A 21,077-nucleotide genomic window follows, 5' to 3' on the forward strand; every position below is an offset into this window, starting at 1 on the left:
GAAAAGAAAGTCATTCTAGTTCAACTCCAAGATGAACCAGATATTGGAAGTAACAGACAAGAATGTTTAAGTGGCTATCCTAAATGAAACACAGGAGGCATGTTTTCTTTATATATATTTAAATTTAACAGAGTGACATTGATCAACAAGAGTACATAGATTTCAGGTAAATATCTCCACATAACTTGAACAGTCAATTATGTTGTATATCCATCACCCAAAATCAAATCATTTTCTGTCACCTTATGTTTGTCCCTCTTTACACCCTTCCCCCAACCCCTTCCCCCTCCCACTCTCCAACATCCCCCTCCCTCTGGTAACCACTGCATTCTTATCTATGTCCATGAGTCTCAGCTGCATGTTTTCAATTCATATAAACCTGATTTCTGGTTTCTGGTCTGACATACAAGGACCTTGGAAGTTATCATTCCCATTCTTACAAGAAAAAAATGATTAACACACTGAAAATCAACAATTATTCCCATATCCAATGGAGAATTGAGCTCACAGGGCAAACCACTGACCCCAAAAGTGCAGAGATAACAGATGGACATAGAAAATCCAAATTACCAAAGCAGAAGCCCGGGAACAGAAAACTCCAGAACTAGTATCAGGGTAGGAAAACCTAAACTGGCATTGATTCCTAGATGCTCAGTGTGGACAAGTTTGAAATTAAAAACTCCATGGAAGCCCAGTCCTTTTTTTTTTTTTTTTTTTTTTTTTTTTAAGTGAGAGGAGGTAAGATAGACTCCTGCATGCACCTGGACCTGATTCTAGCTGGCAACCCTGTCTGGGGTTGATGCTCGAATCATTAGCGCCATCCTCAGCGTCTAAGGCCAATGCTCAAACCAATCGAACCACTAGAGGGGAAGAGTGAAGGGGGAGAGCGGGTAAGAGAAGCAAATGGTCATTTCTTATGTGTGCCTTGACAGGGGATTGAACCCAGGATGTCCACATGCCAGACCTATGGTCTATCCACTAAGACAATTGGCCAGGGCCAAGGGAAGCCCAGTCTTATGGAGACTTTAACACTGATAACTTTTACCTAGAGGAGCCCTACTAGGTCCTCACAGTGAGGATCAATGAAAAATTCCCTCAGACTTTCAGCAGGGGGAGGGGAAAGGTAGCCATTTCATAATATGCCCAGAACATTCTCTTCTTCACAAGGCCTGCCCTCAAAAGAAACTACCAGAGCCTAACCAACTTTGGGGAAGTGAAATACCCAAATTGGCTTAAAATACCCAAATACCTAGGTGGCTCTAACTCCCCTCTAGCCTTTGATGTAGAGTAAATACCCAATTCCAGCCCCTCCATTTAGCCTCCCTGCCTCACCTAAGGGGAAAAATAAAACAAACTGAGAAGCACTTGTGAAGGTTACAGACCAGGGGCACAGGCTCAAACCCAATCATAGGATTATAGAACACTTCTCTTGCCCCATAACTTACCACCACATCAACAGGGCTCCTGTAGAGTGAATACAACTGAAAGAACTGTACATCTCAGACCTTATCTAAGAATAAATCCCTAGGAGAACCCAAAAACAACAGGGGAGTCAAAAACAAAGACACCAGAGGTAATTAATTTTATCCTCTGACAGCTACAGCTACTGCAAACAATAACCACAGCCTAACCTCTAGCCAGATACACATCAAACCTCACACTAAAAGCTGATTTATCTCAATCCCTTTTATCCAGTACATTGTGTCCAGTCTTCAACAAAAATATTAAGGCATAATACTGCCCCCCCATAAAACAGTGATGTGACAGAGAAAGAGCAGAACCAGACTCAACTATGGCAGAGATGTGAGAATGATCAATTAATGAAAACCTCAGCAGAGAAATTGGAAGTTTCACAAGAGAAACAAAAACAATAAAAAAAATTTAGAATAAAAAATATGTAATTTCTAAAACAAACGAAGAAAAACTAGATTGTCTTAATAGTCAAATGGACATGACAGAGGAATGATTAAGTAAACTTCAAACTTCAAGACAAATCAATGGAAATTGTAGAAGGTGAACAATATAAAATTTGAAACAAAAAAAAAACAACAGAAGCTCAGAGACCTGTTAGTTGATATTAAACAGTCATAAATAAGTATAATAAGAATAAAGAGGAGATAAATAATAAAATGATAAAGAGGAGAGAACATATTTGAAAAAATGATAATGAAAATTTCACAAAATTGACAAAACAGAAATTCACAGATACAAAATACTAACTGAATGCAAAGCAGAATAAACACTTAGAAGCTCAGCTAAAGAACATAATAAACCATTACAAGCCAAAGATAAAGATCAAACCTTGAAACCAACAAGAAAAAAAAAGATACATCACAGTCAAGAGAACAATTACCTACTGGTTAACTTCTTATCAGAAATCATGGAGGACAGAAAAACTGGAACAATATCTTTAAAGCGTTGGGGGGGAAAGAAATGTTAACCCAGAATTCTTTATCCAGCAAAATTATCACTGAAGAGTAAAAACAATATAAAGATATTTTCAGATAAAACTAAAAGCACCAGTCACTGGCAGACCTGTACTATAAGTGCATTTGTTGGCAGCAAACTTGCAGTGTATGAAATGCTAGAAGTTATTTAGATCGAAGAGAAATGATACCAGATGGAATTGGATAATCAAAAATAAATAAAGAGCATGAGAAATGGTAAATGGCTGAATAAATGCAAAATACTTTTTTGCTTTGTTTCTGTGAATTTCTTTATAAACCCATAATTGTTTAAAACTAAAATAATAACAGTGCCTTTTGGGGGTATACTTATAAGTCTATAACAAAAAGGAAAGACATGTAAGTTTATAAATTTGTAAGATTTTCATGTTTTACTTGAATACATTATTAACTAATGTACTAAGTATAAGTAGTACATTATTAACCAAGTGGACTGTACAGTTATGTTCATATATTTTTATTCATAGCACAGCAACTAAAAATAGCTACAATAGAAAAAATAAAATAGAATTATGAAAACATATTCAAATACTCTAAGGAAAAACAGAGAAGTACAGAAAAGAAAACAAAATATTAGGCCTAAGCCCAATCACAGCAGTAAATACATTGAAAGTTACTGGACTAAACACTCCCATTAAGAAGCAGAGATTGTCAGAGGCAAAAATAAAACACACACACAAGTATACATTGTTTACAAGATATTCATTTTAAATAGAAATACACATGTTACAAGTGAACAGATGAAGATATATACCTTGAAAAGAGTAAATAAGCAAAAGCCTAGTATGGCCTTTTAAAATCACAAGACAAATTTCAAAACAAAATGTATTCCAAGAGATAAAGGCAAGGCTCTTCATAATGATAAAAGTGTCAATTCAAGAGGAAGGCATTATCACAAAAGTGTATGTATCCCACAACAGTTTCAAAATATATAAAATAAGATTGACAGACATGAAGGGAGAAATGGAGAATTCCCCAATCATAGCTGGGGACTTTAACACTCCTGTCTCAACAATGGACTGAACTAGGAAAAAAAATCTTCAAAGACACAGAAGATCTGAATATTATTAGCCACTTTACCTAATTGATATTTATAGAACAATATACCCAACCATGGCAGAATACACATTTCTTTCAGGTTTATATGCTATACTTAGCAGGAGAGACCACATTCTAGTTTATAAAACAAATCTAGATAATTTTTAAAGAAAAACTGAAATCATAGCATATGCTCTCTGACCACAATAGAATTAAATTAGAATACAGTTTTAGGACACATAGGACCATGCTCAAGTTTGTGATTCACAGTAAGTTATTCTCATGGCTAAGATGAATTTATCATAGCAAAGGGTATACGGTAAAAGCAACAGGAAAATGATATGCATTGGGTGGGGTTCAGATAGGTCAGACACAAGCTTCTTACACATGCTTGCTTTCTTGTAGCAAAACACAGGGATATGTACAAAACATCTCTGCCCCAGTTGAACCAGAAAGAACATTTGTATCTCAGTGTCCATAGCTTCAAGATTGGTCAAGTAGGCATATCCTGCTATGCAACCCCTACAGTCAGTAACTAAAAGCTCAGGACTCCAACAATGAAACCAAGTATGTATCATCAATCTGAATGTTTATACAAAGCAATCCTGACAAACACACACAGCATGGTTTATTGCTCCTGGTATATAAAACAAAATCAACCATTAACAGAAAAACATTCAGAGGGCTACATTCCAAGGGGTTGACCAAGAATCAATCATGTTTCTAGGTTTCCTCAGAGATGTGAAGGTATTAGCAATTAGACCTGCTATGTTAACATTTTCCCCACTAATATCAGTATAGAAACCATACATTTTTAGAAAATAAATAAAATTCTAAATATTAATCAATGGAACAAAAAAATAAACTACAAGAGAAATTAGACAATTTTTTATGTGAGAACAGGGGAGATGGAGAGACAGACTCCCACATACGCCCCGACCAGGATCCACCTGGCAACCCCCATCTGGGGCCAATGCTCAAGTCAACAGAGCTATCCTCAGCCCAGAACTGACACTTGAACAAATCGAGCCACTGGCTATGAGAGGGGAATAGAGAGAGAAGGGGGGGAGAGAAGAGGAGCGAAGCAGATGGTCACTTCTCATGTGTGCCCTGACTGAGGCTTGAACCTGGAGCATCCGCACACTGGGCCGACACTATCCACTAAGAAAACCAGCCAGGGCCTGAACTAAATGGTAATGAAAATACAACAATAAAAATCTGTGAAATGCAGTTAAAAGTAGTGCGTAGAGGAAAATTTACACCTTTAAATATCTAAATTTTCAAAGGTCATAATGTAACATCAACAAGTACTACAGAAAAGTTTTCAAAAATATGCAAGTACTAATTACCTTCCACATTGTCTTCTATTTTTCCCAGATCTAATACCAGAATAGTAATGTTCTATAGAGGATTGTATGGTAAAACATTTGTTTTCTTTGGAAACCAAAATGCCACAGACTGAAGAGACCATAGGATCTATGAGAAGGAGGCAACCACTTCCTGAGTAGGAATGCACCATTAAAGTGTACCATTCTGAGTGTCCTAAAAACTGATTAAGTTTTGTTTCCTACCATACTTCCATTCATGTGTAGTGAAGAGCTTCAGAATTTGTGTGGTCTTTCTAGTTGTACAAATAAGATATCCTAGTGAACAGGGTTTGCTTCTTTCATTAGCCTTGCAATGTGAGGAAAGGATAAATCCAATAGTGTCCACCTACAAACTGGGGGGGAGGGGCCGCTTTGCCCAGACACAAGTAGAAGGTTCAAAGAGCATGCTATGGTACATATAGCAGCTGAGTATTTGGCCAATGAAAGTCCCACTGTGTCACAAAGACAAACATTCCCCAAGCAGCAACACAGTAGCTAATGGGGCCACAAGTATTTCTGCTACAGCTGTTAAGTTGGTTTAGCACATTTCCATAGTTTTGGCTGGTAAGGAGACAATGAACTCAAATGGATTCAGCTCATTTATTACTTACACAGACAGAAAAAGTAAAATCAGCATGGTGTCAAGGCATTAATTCTCTAGTCCCACTTGATGACATCAAATTGGAAGGACCAGATAACAAATTGGGGATGTGGCATGCCGCTGTCGAAGATCCACTTCTAAACTAAACCCAGGCAGTTTTGCAGACTTACAGATACCTGAAGTTGTACCCTACAGTGTACAAGTTGGAAAGTCCTGCACTCAACTGAAACTAGGAGATGAGTGAGAAATGGCCTTACAGCAGTTTCCAATAAGATATGTTATGAGAACATATCTTATAACAGCTGCTCATGGCAGCTGTTTATCTCCCCTTGCTCTAAGAGGAATCATAGGGGATTTTGCCAAGACTTGAACCAGACTCAGGTCAAGTACTGCCCCAGTACTTGATGGGCAAGGCTGCCAGGGTGCTGCACAGAAAAGCTTTTCTACAATGTGAATGTATTTGCTTGTCTGTAAACCAGAATTACTGGAATGATATTCAATACCAAGATTTTTGAAGCACTTAGTAAGAGGTGACACTCAATATTTCAGCTGGGCCCTGAGTTAATTAAAAGAAAGTGATGGGCCCTGGCCGGTTGGCTCAGCGGTAGAGCGTCGGCCTGGTGTGCGGAGGACCCGGGTTCGATTCCCGGCCAGGGCACATAGGAGAAGCACCCATCTGCTTCTCCACCCCCACCCCCTCCTTCTTCTTTGTCTCTCTCTTCCCCTCCCGCAGCCAAGGCTCCATTGGAGCAAAGATGGCCCGGGCGCTGGGGATGGCTCCTTGGCCTCTGCCCCAGGCGCTAGAGTGGCTCTGGTCGCGGCAGAGCGACCCCCCAGAGGGGCAGAGCATCGCCCTCTGGTGGGCAGAGTGTCGCCCCTGGTGGGCGTGCTGGGTGGATCCCGGTCGGGGGCATGTGGGAGTCTGTCTGACTGTCTCTCCCCGTTTCCAGCTTCATAAAAATACAAAAAAAAAAAAAAAAAAGAAGAAAAAAAGAAAGTGATGGTGGAGTAGGGTAAGTGCAAATTTTAAACAGAATATCCTCTGTCATCTACCCATACAATCTAATAGAATTAACCACTCCAAATACAGGCACCCTTGAAGCAAGGGGGCTGATTTGTGGGAATTATGTGTTGTGCATAATAAAGGAACCACTGTACTAGGTATATGACTTATCTAACCATGTACATTTGGTCAAACAGAAGGGTCTGGTAATATTCCCTGAACTAATGCTGCTGCTTCTGGTCTAACACAGTAAGGTCAGGTCAAAGGCTATGGCTCTAAAACAACCAAGGACACTATAATCAGAAACATCTACCCCAGACTAATAGAAACTCAAGCTGTAAAGAAATGCATGTCAGTGCTCTCTGAAACAGTCTCCTTTAGTCCTATCTAGCTAGGGAACCTATAACAAAGTGAATTCAAACTATAATTTTTTTTTAATTCTGACATGGACAGACAATGAATGATCATATAAAGACTAAGATTTACCGTATTTCCCCATGTATAAGATTCACTCTTTTCTGAAAAAATTTGGGGTCTAAAAACTGGGTGCGTCTTATACAGTGGTTGTAGATATTTTTTACTTGCATTTCCTGCTTTTTCATCCCTGTTTTTGTGCTCCTTGTTGAAGACAGTGGTTCGTCATCAGACACAAATGAGGACAAGCTAATGAATGGGAGTTTTGTCAGTGATGAGGAGTTGTATAAATTGTATGATGAATAAAACTTGAGTTCAATAACTTTATATAATACACTTTTTTTTCAAATTTCAGGCCCCAAAATTAAGGTGCGTCTTATACACGGGAGCATCTTACATGTGAGGAAATATGGTACTTATGAAAAATGGAGACTAGAAGTGTATTAACTTTGGGTCATCTTAATAGATTCCAGTTTCCATCAATACTACAGAAGGAGTGATAGTAAACATTTACAGAATAAAAAAAAATGAAATACTAGTTATAAATTTCTCTTTAATATGACTAAATTTATGAAAGGAATGCTTAAGATTTTGTGCCAACATGATACAGAGACAACATCTGACTTAAGGCTGTTGGAAGACAATTCACATACTGTTTTAGACAAATAGGTCCTGCCCAGTGTCTAAAAAAAAGAAGAAAAACTGCATGCCACTGTAGTAACGTAACAGGAAAAACACAATACTATCAGTTGAAGTCCAGTAACTATAGCACAAAAAGGGGAAACCATAGAGTGGCCCAAGAAGTGGGTAAGAGTTACCTGTACAGTATCACTGGGCAAGCCCCTTGTGAAGACTAGAAGTAACAAAAAAATATAACTCACAAAACAGTGTACTGTTTATTATCCTGCTGGGACAGAAACAGGCTGTGGAGGAGGGAAGATGGGGATCCACAAAAACCTTGAGAGAGTTCTACAATTGTGAAACTGCAATGAAAATTCAAGATAATATAATTGTCTTCATCAACTAAGGGCTATAGAGAGACACTAGGATAAGCTAAACCAGTGGTAGTCAACCTGGTCCCTAGGGCCCACTAGTGGGCGTTCCAGCTTTCATGGTGGGCGGTAGCGGAGCAACCAAAGTAAAAATAAAAAGATAGATTTAACTATAGTAAGTTGTTTTATAAAGATTTATTCTGCCAAACTTAGCAAAAATCCAACATAAAGTACTTGGTAAATAATAATTATTATATGCTTTAACTTGCTGTAACTCTGCTTTATAAATTTTATAAAGTAAAGTTACTTCCCTACTTTATAAATCACCATTACTGTGGAACCAGTGGGTGGTTAGAAAATTTACTATAATACTAACAGAGATACAAAAGTGGGCAGTAGGTATAAAAAGGTTGACTACCCCTGAGCTAAATCTATAATGTAGTATAAACTCTAAAAGTAATTTATTAAGTTATATGATTATTATAGCCGATTAAATGTTATATGAAAAGATTTTAATACCAAGACTTGTATTTTAGATAAAATGAAATGATAATCAGAGTATATTCTCTCATACATGATGTTTGAGTAAAGAATGTAATGAGAAAAGAGAATACTCTCCTGCCATCCCTGCTTGCATTAGTAAGGAGTAGTAGAAAGTCAACTGACACAGAAAAGCACTGAAAGACAAAAACACCTTTGGAGGGGGTGGTACAGACTACTGTAAGCTCTTTAATTTTAGAGGCCTTAAACTCTTAGGATGAGGACTCTGATTTATCCAATGAAATGGCTAAGGGAACCTCATGTGGTCACGTGTGTGCTTATACTCAGGCTGCTTTTTACCCCAAAGTCTCCATTCTGAATACAGAACTTCCATCCCCTTTAACAATATGGGACACAAAGGAGCAGCAGAAGATATATACATGGGGGAGTGGGCAGAGAGAGAAGTTTCTTTTAAGACATTTTAGTTCAAGGTAGATAGTCATTTAAAGGACCCTGGATCTTTAAGGAAAAATTATGACTGATTGGGGCTATGGGAATTGTCAGTGGGCAGAATGAAACTGAAGTCACAGGATTGGATGGCATTATCCAGGGAAAGAGCAGAAGTCAAGGAAGGAGTTTTAGGGAGTGAATGAGTAAGACGTCCAGTAAGATAAAGTGGGTAAAGGAAGCTTTCTTCTGGAAGTGCAGTTCATCCTACAATATCAACTATTCTTTGGAGGAATGCAAAGGGAAAAACATCCATTAAAACCCACCTTTTCTTCACCAGATGACTAGATATATGACTCAAATACTTATATTTATCATCACCTGTTTTAAAAGAAGAGTACAATGGATAATCTAATTAATTCAATGACATCTGAATGGATATCTCATCAATTCAACAAATATTTCTGAGGGCCTACCATATGCTTACCTCTGTGTTAAGCACAGGGAGATTATCCATTCTAACTAATTTATATGGTATCCTCTCATTCATTTATTCATTCTACAATTATTGAGCACTTAATGCTTGCTAGGCCACATTTGATGCTTGAAATGCAAACATAGTGTTTGATACATACTTTATCTTCCTAAACACAGAGTTCCACTGTGTGTTTAACTGTGTCAAATGAGACTGGGGAGAGGCAATGCAAAAACATACTTCATGTAATGCGGCTTCTTGAAAAAACTCCAAGATTTAGTGTAAGAAAGACCTAGATTAGAATTCCAGCTCCACCACATACCTCAAAGTGACCTGGGGCACTTAACCTCTTTGAACTATAGTGTCCTACCTATTAAGTGGTATAAACATCACATACCATATAAGGTAATAACAATATTGAAAGAAAAATATCTGGTACAATTTAGAAGGCCTGTCATTGCTATTGTTGCCATTATTATGGAAGATAATCCATGTGTATAGTTTCTTGACAGATGAGAAAAAATAATAATTTGGGCAATCTTCTGAATAGGTAACTCACTATACTCCTATGAAGGACAGAGCTGCCAAGAGTGTATTTGGATTCCAGAGGAAAAAAAAACCATTCTACATAGGATTTTCCACAGTCCCCTTCCTGGCCTTTTGAGGGCTCTTCCTCTTATCATCCCTGATGAAGTAGACTAAAGTCCACCTTACTACAGTGGCAGGGAGTCCAGGAATATTTAGCATCCTGATTCCTGGTGCTGGGAGCCAGGCAGAGACCAAGTAGATAAAAAACAATATATATGCTCTAACCCATTGCTAATAAGGATGAGAATCTGGCAGAGAACTAGTCCCAAATAAATGGTTAAGAACTGAAATGCAGATAAGGAACACAAACAGAAAGAGTAGAATCCAACTCAGAAAGGTTAAGCATATATAACTTTTGAGAAAGTGAATAGTTAGGTCTATAGAGGTGGATAGAGCTTTCTAGAAGCACTGTGAAGGGTAGTATCTGCACGTTGGAGGCTTTGAGTATCTGTGGATGGGCATATTTGGGTTAAGGACTGGTAATAAATGACTGGAGAGACCAGTGAAAAGGACATGATTATAGGGTGAGGAAAGAAGTAATAAATCCTGAACTTGGACAACAGCAGTTGGGATGAACTACTTAAAACTTTGTAAAGGTCAATTCTATAAACTGGATGAATATTCATAGTTTAAAGAAAGAAATATAAAATAAGTGCTAGTGATAAATACTAATGTCTACATTTTAATTTTATTATTTTATTTTTTCTGGAGTTGGAGATATTTACTTTTTTTTTACTGAATTTACTGGAGTGACATTGGTTAATAAAATTATATGTTTTAGGTGTACAATCTATAATACATCATCTGTATATTGTATTTTGTGTTCACCACCCCAAGTCAAGTATCCTTAAAGAAACTTTAAAATTCAAAGAACATATTGATTTTTGCAATACAGCTCATATGATTACAACAAAAACATTTGTATATTCAGACTGATTGTTTATAAGCCTAAAGAAAGAGTATTTTTACTTCTATATGTAATAATATTTTTGTGATAAATCCTAGGGAAAATGAATGAGATATTAAAGTATGATAAAATTACATAGGAAAGTAAATATATCCTTGCCAAAATCATTTTTCAGGTCTCATGAGTAATACTAACACAGAGTAAAAAACTAGGAATATATTCCATTAACTGTATTTTGCAGTGACAGCAAATTTTAAAACTAGTCATATGTTTCTAGCTTTGCCAGCTTTCTCCCTGAAGCAAACATGTCAGAGAGGATTACTGTGGCAAGTTAGTCATATGGATTTTTTTTTTTACAAAACTGGAATGCATAACATTAGAAACCACACCACAAAGAAGAGCAGGCACACTGGAGACAGATTGGAGCAGATACACAGAACATACAGTGCTTTGAATAACAAGGCTTTGCTACTCAAATGGAGGAGTTTGGTCACCTACCACTCCAGAAAATAACACATATCTTCTAAAGACACAGTTTTAAGAGAAGGGAAAAAAAAACAGAAGGAACTTAGTCCAAGTCAGGAATGTAAAATAAAACATATTGTCCTAAAGAAATTCTCTGTTCTAAATTCTAAGGCACTGAAAAATGTGCCTAAGAAGTTCAAATCCTTATTTAAATTATGGCCCATTGAATTGCCAAAACTTTCAAAAAGATAATGAGTGCTATTAAACATTCATCATCATAAGCTCTAAAAAAAAATCAACACCTGTAACCAATACAAAATAAAATTGAAAGTAAATTGTAAAAAAAAAAAAAGTTTGTTGTTGGAATGTTGTTATTCTAAGTGACCCCCGGGGGTGAGTACTTTGTAAGGTATATAAATAATCACTATGTTGTATACTTGAAACTAATATAATATTGTATATCAACTGTAATTTAAAAACAAATATAAAAAATAAAAATTCTTCATCAGTATATGAATGAGCTTGAAAGTAAATATATCAGTTACTACCATCAATAATGGAGAACATAAAGCAACCACTGAACATTTTTAAGAGTTCTGATTATTCCTGCCTTGTGTTACTCTCTCACTTCATTGTGCTCAGTAACATTCTTAAGATGTATGTTTCTACTTTTAAAGGAGTAAAGCTAGTACACACACCCCTTACACAGCAAAGGTGTTCAATAAATACTGAGTTAAAGCTTCACATGTATTGTATAAAGCTGTTTCCTTAGGAGACTGTAAAAGTCAACTTGCACTGAAAATATTATTTCTGTGGTCTCCAAGGTTTTCTGGATTACCAAATAAGTCACTTTGCCATTGTAGGAAAGGTGTTGTAATATCAAGAGGTTCTCTTATAAGCACTCTGAATAGGAAAAGATCTCAAACACTGCACTTAACTATTTCCTGTCAAAAGCCCTAAAAGAAAGCTTTATATCTTGCCTGATATCCCAATACATATCTAAGTAAGCACACACGTGTACTGACTTGTCCTTTTTAATTTTGCCTTCTCTAAAAATTACCTGTACAAAATATAGTTGACAAAACCTTTACCTACAACTAAAGATGCAATATGAAAAATTTTATAGAACTATATGCTAATATTTTATTCAAAATTCTCTTCAAGTTACTATATTGATGACGATATCAATTTTAAATATGAAATAAGCTATTTCTTCCTAGCTCCCAATTCTGGAAAATGATACTTGACAATTAAAGGGTTGTTTTCCATATTTTTTCCTCTTCTAGGCGAAAACTCATATAGTTAATTACCTGAATTATTCAAAGCATCTTAAGCAATTGAAAATGGAATGAACTAATGCCTTATTATTACTCCAAGAACTGTCCATGGAAGAGCAACACCAGCATCATATTGGACCTTGTTAGAAAGGCATAATCTCAGATTCTACCTCAGACCTCCTAATTTAGAATCTGAATTTTAACAAGATCACCAAGGAATGCATGTGTACACCAATGTTCGAGAAGTATCAAACTAATGCATTTATCCCACAAATTCCATGAAAAGGAAAGGAAATAATGTATATATGGATGATCCTATTTATATAAAGTTCAAAACAGGCAAAATTAACATATTTACAGGGAGTTAGATAGTAAAAGTCTCATGAAAAGCAACCAGGGACATCAAGTTTCCAATCTGTCATGTAAAGAGCTTAGAAGTCACAACTCTCCCCTAACAAGTAAAAAATTGACCAAACTGGAAAAACAAATAAACAACAACAACAAAAAAAAAACATTTCTTCTCAAATCCATCAGAGAAGTGAAGTCACAGGGCAAATCCTGCAACCTAAACTGTGGACAGACATGCAGATACAGAGAATCCCAATTTGACCAAGCAGAACCCATGAGTAGAAACCTCTGAAGGAGCCAGTGCCAAGGGAGGAAAACATGAACTGTAATTAAATTGCCAAGGCACAGTATAAAGTCAGAGAGTTAAACTCCTTAGCTAGACCCAGTCATGGGAGGCCTACATTATTGTGAGATTTACCTTTAGGAGATGAACCTGGTTCTCACATTAAATATTCAAGAAAAATCCTCACCTGCTTCTAGTGGGTAATAGGGAGATAAAGTATTTTGAAATACACCAGAACAGTCTGTTCTTCTTAACAAGGAATTCCCTCAGGGGAACCTATTTTCCACAGCTTAACAAGCTAAGGTAGTGTCATAGCCTAATCTAAAGGAGAAGTGAAATATACAACTCCAACCTCCTCTAGCCATCCTGTACCACTTACAGGGGGAAACCTCCCCCCCAAAAACAAACAAACAAAAAAAAAACTGAGAAGCATTGGTAAAGTTCAAAATCCCAAGACACAGGCTCACCAAATACTGAGACCAAATCATAGGAGAATAAAATACTTCTCCCCCACCCCTACACCTTACCACATTACTGAAGACCTATGTACTGCAGTTCCTTTTACCCAGTACATCATATTCACTATTCAACAATAAAATAAAACTGCAAGGCATACAAAAAGGCAAAGAAAGCAATTTGATGAGACTAAACAAACATCAGAACCAGAATCAAATATGAAAGGAATGTTGAAATTATCAGATCAGGAAACTAAAAATACTAGGATTAGTATGCTATGTGCTTCAATGGAAAAAGTAAACAACATGCAAGAACAAGAGAGTAACAAGCAGAGATGAAGATTCTAAAAAAATAATAAAAAAGACATGCTACCAATCAAAAATGCTATAACAGAATAAATGTCCTTTGGAGGGATCATTAGCATACTGGGCATGACTGAGGAAATAATCTCTAAGCCTGAAGATATGACACGTCCAAAACTGGAAAGACAAAACAGAATATCCATGAGCAGTGGGACAATGATAAAAGGTATAATGTATGCATAATGAGAATACCAGAAATAGGAAATAGAGAAAGGAAGAGAAGCAATATTTGAAGCAATAATAACTGAGAATTCCCCTAATAAATGTCAGATACCAAACCATAGATCCAGGAAGCTCAGAGAATAGCAATCAGAATAAATGCTTAAAAAAAACAACAACAACTATATCTAGACATATCATAGTTTATCTGTAGAAAATAAAAGATAAAAAACCTTGATCCAGAAAGGAAAAACAACACCTTATCTAACGAGGAATAAAAATAAGAATTACATCTGACTTCCCTAAAGGGGTCAATTCTCCAAGAAGACATAACAATCTTTAATGTGTATGCACATAACAAAAAGTCTCAAAATATGTATATGTGTCAAAAAATGACAGAATTGCAAGGAGAAAAAAGATTAATCACCTATTACAATCTTATACTTTAACACCTCTTTAATAGAAATGCAGAGATCAAGCAGCTATAAATTCAGTAAGTACATAGTTGAACTTAACAACATCATCAATCATTGATTATAATTGATATCTATAGACTACTTTATCCAACAAGAACAGAATTCACATTTTTATCTGGCTCAACTGAATATTCACAAAAATAGATGACATTCTGGGACATAAAACACACCTCAATAAAATCACGTAGTGTCTGAGAGCAAGCCACAGTGGAATTCAACTAGAAATCAGTAACACAGTAAGATAATGGAAATATCCCAAAATACATGGTGATTAAACAACTCACTTCTAAATAATACATGAGTCAAAGAACTCTCAAGAGAAATTTAAAAATATTTTGAACTAAATGAAAATACAATTTATCAAATACTGAGGTATGTAGTGAAAGCATTGCTAAGAGGGAACTTTATACCAGTGGTTTCCAACCTTTTTACGCTTGGAGACCAGTGACCTAACTGGCTGGAAATGGAAACATGCAACAAAGTTTTATCGTACTGTGCATAACAGTGCAACAGTACAAGCTGGTGCTTGATTTCCAAGCTCCATACATATAATGCATTTAATACTACATAAGTTTGTCTGAATGCTTTTTGCGTAGGGTGCATGATTTTTAAATGTTCTGCACAGTGCAAAAGATTATTCTAGGGAGCCTACAAATTCCAAAGATATCTGGATATCTGAGACAACCTCAATAGCATTTTCATTGATAATATAGGCAGATAAGGGGCAATCACCCTGATAGTAAGCAAATTTAACTAAGATCACTGGGTTTACGATCTTCATACAACATCAGGCTGGTTAACTCTTTCATCAACTGGCATGAATTTCTGGCACACTAGCACCAGTCCATGAACTAACAGTTGAAAAACACTGCTTTATAGCATTGAATCCAATATGAAAAGAAGAGATCTAAAATCAACAATCTAAGCTCCCACCTTAGAAAACTAAACAATTTTGGCCCTGGCTGGTTGGCTCCGTGGTAGAGTATCAGCCTGGCGTGTGAATGTCTCCAATTCAATTCCCGGTCAGAGTACACAGGAGAAGCAACCATCTGCTTTTCCAACTCTCCCCCTCCCCTTCTCTCTCTGTCTCTTGCTCTTTCTCTCTGTCTCTTGCTCTTTCTCTCTGTCTCTTGCTCTTTCTCTCTCTCTGTCTCTTCCCTCCAGTAGCCATGGCTCAGTTATTTGAGCACATTGGCCCTACGTACTGAGGATGGCTCCATGGAGCCACTGCCTCGGGCACTAAAAATAGCTCAGTTGCAAGCACAGCCCCAGGTGGGCAGAGCATGGGCCCCAGATGGGGGTTGCTAGGTGGATCCCAGTCACGGTGCATGTGGGAGTCTTTCTCTCTATCTTCCCTACTCTCACTTGAAAAAGAAGAAAAATAATAAAAATAGCAAATTTAATTCAAGGTAATCAAAAGAAAAGAAATAATAAAAATTAAAGCAGATACCAAAAAAATTTAAACAAGTAATCAACAGAGGAAACCAACAAAATGAAAACTTGATTCTACTATCTATAAAATCGGTAATCCTCTAATCAGGCTAAGGGGGAAAAAAAACCACAAATTAGTTTCTTTTCTCTGCTTTTACTCCTTGACCAACATTGCTCAAAGAAGTGGTTCTTAACAAAAATGGTCATCAAAATCTCCTAGAACTTTTTCATGTCCAGATTCCACACTCTGAAATTCTGGTTTAATAGGTTTATATTAGGGAAATGAACACTAAATTCAAGTGTATTGGTGCAAACAACTCCCTAAGAGAGACTAGTGCACACCTCAGATTAATAACCATTATCTCAAATATCTGTCATATGGTTTTCTGGTCATAATAATGACTATGTTCCACCAATGGGGGCGTCAACCCTCTGCACCTGACACATACCAAAAACAAACAAAAAGACTCCTGGTCACCAAATCCAATTGGGTTCTCTCTATCCTTTTCAAACTTTATATGAAATCTGATACAATCAGGTTTAAGCACATTCCTCTCTTAACTTCAGTAAATTTTTGGCCTTTTGCTCTCCCCTCCCTTCCTCCTGACAACTTGTCTGAATTCCATTTGATCAGTGACATCATTCACTGTGACCTGAGGGCCAGCAGCTATCATTTGGAAACTTGTTAGAAATGAAAAGTCTCAGGCCTCATTCCAGACCTCAGAAACTCTGGGGGGGGGGCAGAAATCTGTACATTCTTGTAATTATTGTGCACAGTGATGTATGAAAACCACTGTGCTAAGCCACTTGTTAAAAATATATGGGAAGAATCTACAAATATAGGTCTGGAGCTCGAACAGGGTAGGAGATGTCAATACATCCAAATTTTGAGGGTAGATGCTACTGAAATTGTTCCTTACAAGAAACAGCAAAGAAAAAGCCACCACTTTTAGGTATTATACCATATTTTGATATTATGGTAAGCTCTTAATATACCTGATCTCAGTTATCAGGTAAGTATTGTAATTACTATTTTACAGATGAGGAAACTGACACTTGAAGAAAAAAGTTTAAAATATTGCCTCCAAACTCCATGTCACTGACCACCATATTACTGTCTTATACAAAAAATGGGAAAGAAAGTCTTGGACAGAACCCTAAGAAGACTTGGTGGAAATGACTGATGTTGACTGGTCAAAGAATTAGAGGAAAACCTAGAAATATGGGGAGGATGTTTGGATAAGAAAAATTTTAGGAAGTAAGCTATAATCACAGTGGATTGCAAATTTTTTTCAGTAAGTAAGTCTAAAGAGCACTGGGAATGTAGAACTTTAAGAAAAAGGTGACATGAAGAAAAACTACTTTTACATTTAAGCAGAGAAGTGATAAATTAAGTGAGGGAAAAACAGAAGTTACTAACAGCCAGAATAGGCTCTGTTCATTTCAGGCACAGAAACCTCTTCACTTCATGCTTGGGTTGGGGGGTGGGGTGGGGAGGGGATTATGTCTTTAAAAACACTTTAGACCTGAAAATAAATGTTTATATAACAGAATTCACAATCAAGGGAAAGGGGTGGAAGAGGAGGAAGTTCAGTTTTTTTTGTATTAAATTAAACAAGTGATGCCTGACCTGTGGTGGCACAGTGGACAAAGCGTCAACCTGGAATGCTGAGGTCACCTATTTGAAACAGTGGGCTTGCCCAGTCAAGGCACATTCGAGAAGCTTCCCATCCCTCCCCCTGCCTCTCTCTCTCTCCTATCTCTAAAATCAGTATATATATAATTTTTTTTAAATAGTTAAACTGAGTAAAAAAACAACATCCATGCTTGAGAACATACATATTATTTTTCATAAAGATCCTAAGTTTGAAAACGAAAACCATGGAACCGTATCAAATATTACATTTGCCAAGGGTTTTATATTCCTAGTATCAATGTAAGGGTTCTAAAATGACTCTGCCCAAGAACCTGGCAGCACTTACAAACACACATCCAATAATCTATTCTTTATTGGAACAAGCAACAGTACCTTAATCAACTTTTCACTTAGCTTTACTTGAACATCTTCACATCCTTCAAAGTCTGGCCTTATTATTATAACTAATACAAGGCACTGACTTAGCTCTAAGTTTTGACATTCCACTTCTTCACCTTTTGGTTCAATTATTTCCTCTTAAATACTATCAGTTTTGCATTTCTCCTGAAGGAATACTTAAAGAATACATCAACAGCCTAATTACAAAGCCAATGGCCGTAGCCAGAGTCTGAACACATAAATTTCCAATCAGATCCTTCTCCAGGCTGTTCCTATCTGATCAACATCAGCGGACCAGGAAGAAAGAAAACACTGAGGCAAGAAGGTCGTTTTCTTCCTCCCACTTTCCCCCTGCCTGCCCTTCTGCTTCCCCGCCCCCAGGGCCACACCGCGACCTCGTACGACCCCCTTCCACCGACCCGCCCCTGCTGTCACCCGCCACAGCTTAGAAAACAGTCATCGCCTTTGTTAAAATGTTCGTGAGCACAATGGACCAGAAGACGGACACATCCCCTGGGGGCGGGTGAAGTAAAGTCGCACAAACGCCACGCCCTCCTTGGCACTAGCTTGGGATGACAGCCCGTGTCCCCTAAATCCTCTCCTCTGCGAAGAGGAACGTTCCTAGCTATCCTGTGCCCTGAGACGTCAGCACCGAGGAAGAGATAGCCCGGGACGCTGCTCAGGGGCACCAAGCGGGGGTTACTGAACTTGAAGCTGGGACACCCTCCAGCGCCCTTGGCAAGTCTCGCCGTTCTGCCAAGCCTGAGTACGGACTTCCAGCCTCCGGAGCCTTTTCCTTCAATTTTTCTCTTCACACACACTATCACCGCTCCCGCCACCAAGCACTCCGCTTCCTGACGCCCTCAGGCAATGCGGCCAACCCTGCTTCCACTCGTCTGGCTGATTTCTTGTTACGGGACCCTACGCTCCCACGACAGTCACCCGCACACAACCCACGCCCTCTCCGAACGCTCGACCCTAACCTAGTTCTTCATCTGCCAGCCCCGAGCTCCCACCTCACTCACCGCGCCCCCGGCGCCGCTACTCCGCTCCCTGCAAATCACCAACCGCGCCTGCGCGCTCCCAATGCTGCGGAGCCCAGTCGGAGCCCGGAGCCCAGAGCGGATGGGCAGGGCAGTGGGAAGCGGCGGGGATGGGGCCAGGGCGGGGTTAGGAGAGGGGTGGGGCCAGGCTGGGTGGGAAACGGAGGGGCGGGACCTCTGCCGCCTTAGCCCGGAAGACCAAGGGCTCAGGGCACTCTGCTAGAACTTTGAGCTCTGTGCATAACATTGGAAGATAAACCTTGGAGGTACATCGGGGCATCTCCACACTCACCGTCAAGGAATCCTGGCTTGGCTAGCCAGCCCCCTGGGCACCAAACCTTTACCTGGAGCCACCTTGTGCCCTCCTTAGACTTGCATTCATTTGCATGCCTATCTCCCCACACCTCATACACACCAGCCCAACCCATCCCAGGGCATTTCAGCACAGTCTTCAGCCCTCCAGATGTGAGAAGCTTGGAGATTTGCCATCCATAGATTGTCCCTGCAAGGCATCCTACTTAACATATCTCTGCTGTGTGCGAGCCCAGAACATGGTTGGTGACTATGCAACAATAGCTCACAGTTATAACTCAGCTCTTACCCTGAGAACAAACTCTATTGCTGCTATTTCTGGACTTTTGGTGACAACAATCTGCTTTTTTCTTAAAAAAGAGTCTTCAATAAACATATCCGAATATCTTAGGAAGAACGTGGGTTGTCAAATAAGGTCCATTCTTGACTCTGATTTTTAGTTAACCACTGTTGGTCAAATAAGTTTGTAAATATGATATATAGGTTTGCTCGTTTATAGTTTGCCTTGGGTGTGGGGGACAGGCTGTAAGCAGGCAGGGTTGTTATACCCTAAGGCTTAGTTTTAAGACTAAGCCTTTCCCATCCTAAGTAACTTTGTATCAGAGACTTCCTTGTTTGTATATTAGATTAAAGATTTTGATTTCTACACTATAAAATGGGGCAGACCGGGAGCTTACACCCTCTCCATTCCTGAGATTAGCATTAGAGAGGAGAGCAGAGGAAGGCCATGTGGAGGAGAGGAGAAGCAGCCAAGATGCTGGAGTGCTGAGGGAGAAGTCAGTGCAGAGTTTGTGCAGAGAAGGAGATGGGGAACAGAGGTGAATAAGGCTGGTGAGCTAGAAACCTTTGATTCTAGGAAACTCGGATAAGTCAGTGGCTTTGGAAGCCCTGAATGGAAAGGGAAGTATTTTCCCACTGTGTGTATTTCTTGCTGGCTGGGTGCAAGCTAGGATTAAAGCTAATGGCCCACCAGTTCTTGGCTCCGTTGTTTCATTACCGTCTGTCCAAAACAAATGTGAACCTGCATGGACCAGGCAGCTGTGATGGTGGCCGTGGCTACTGGCTTTGCAACCACCTTAAAATATAAGTCTTCTAAAAGCCCCTCTGAGAAAGAATTCAAGGCCTGTGTTCTTGTGTGGACTTTGACCTAATGGTTTCAAGTTTTCTGCCATTTAGCATTTTAAGAAGCCTAACTTGATTATTATTCCATGCTGCATGCGTGCTTAGTTTTAAGTTCTATGCTTTTCTGCTTAAACTCTGGTCAGCTGTGGGATCTCACATGCCTTCAGATCAGCTATTAAAAGAAATACAAGTGAATCCAAAGTGAATTGGCCTGTGGGCCTGAAGTGGTATATTCCAAATTATTTCCTCTCCTTTTTATTTTAGTTAGGATGGAATTGAGAAATACTTGGCTTACTAAGAATAAAGGAATTGCCACAGGGCCACACAAATAGTCCTTCCAAGCCTAGTAATTGTCTTTAAAGATCTGAATATCTTGAAATTCTTCCCATTATACCTTTGTAGTCCTTCTATTGGTGTATTTTATGAACCAGACTTTCTTGAACTCATTTCTATTTCACATTTGTCAAATAAGCATAGGAGGGTGAGAGTGAGGACAGATTTCAAAAGGGTATTATTATACTGGTAAATGTA

General features: G+C 38.4%; 1 protein-coding gene across 2 annotated transcripts in view; it reads right to left on the minus strand.

Annotated features, from left to right (window-relative positions):
• PRRG1 (proline rich and Gla domain 1) overlaps nt 1-19,196 on the minus strand; it is a 123,175-nt gene extending 103,979 nt beyond the window's left edge. The window contains exon 1 of one of the 2 annotated variants that reach the window (XM_066249837.1): nt 19,095-19,196. The gene's annotated coding sequence lies outside the window, so the exon portion shown is untranslated. Of the gene's footprint in view, nt 1-19,085 lie in introns of both variants that reach the window. The other variant, XM_066249838.1, reaches the window with a different exon arrangement.
• Nucleotides 19,197-21,077: the final 1,881 nt, after the last annotated feature.

This window comes from Saccopteryx bilineata, chromosome X, assembly GCF_036850765.1.
Source record: "Saccopteryx bilineata isolate mSacBil1 chromosome X, mSacBil1_pri_phased_curated, whole genome shotgun sequence".
In the NCBI taxonomy this organism is placed as follows: Eukaryota; Metazoa; Chordata; class Mammalia; order Chiroptera; family Emballonuridae; genus Saccopteryx; species Saccopteryx bilineata.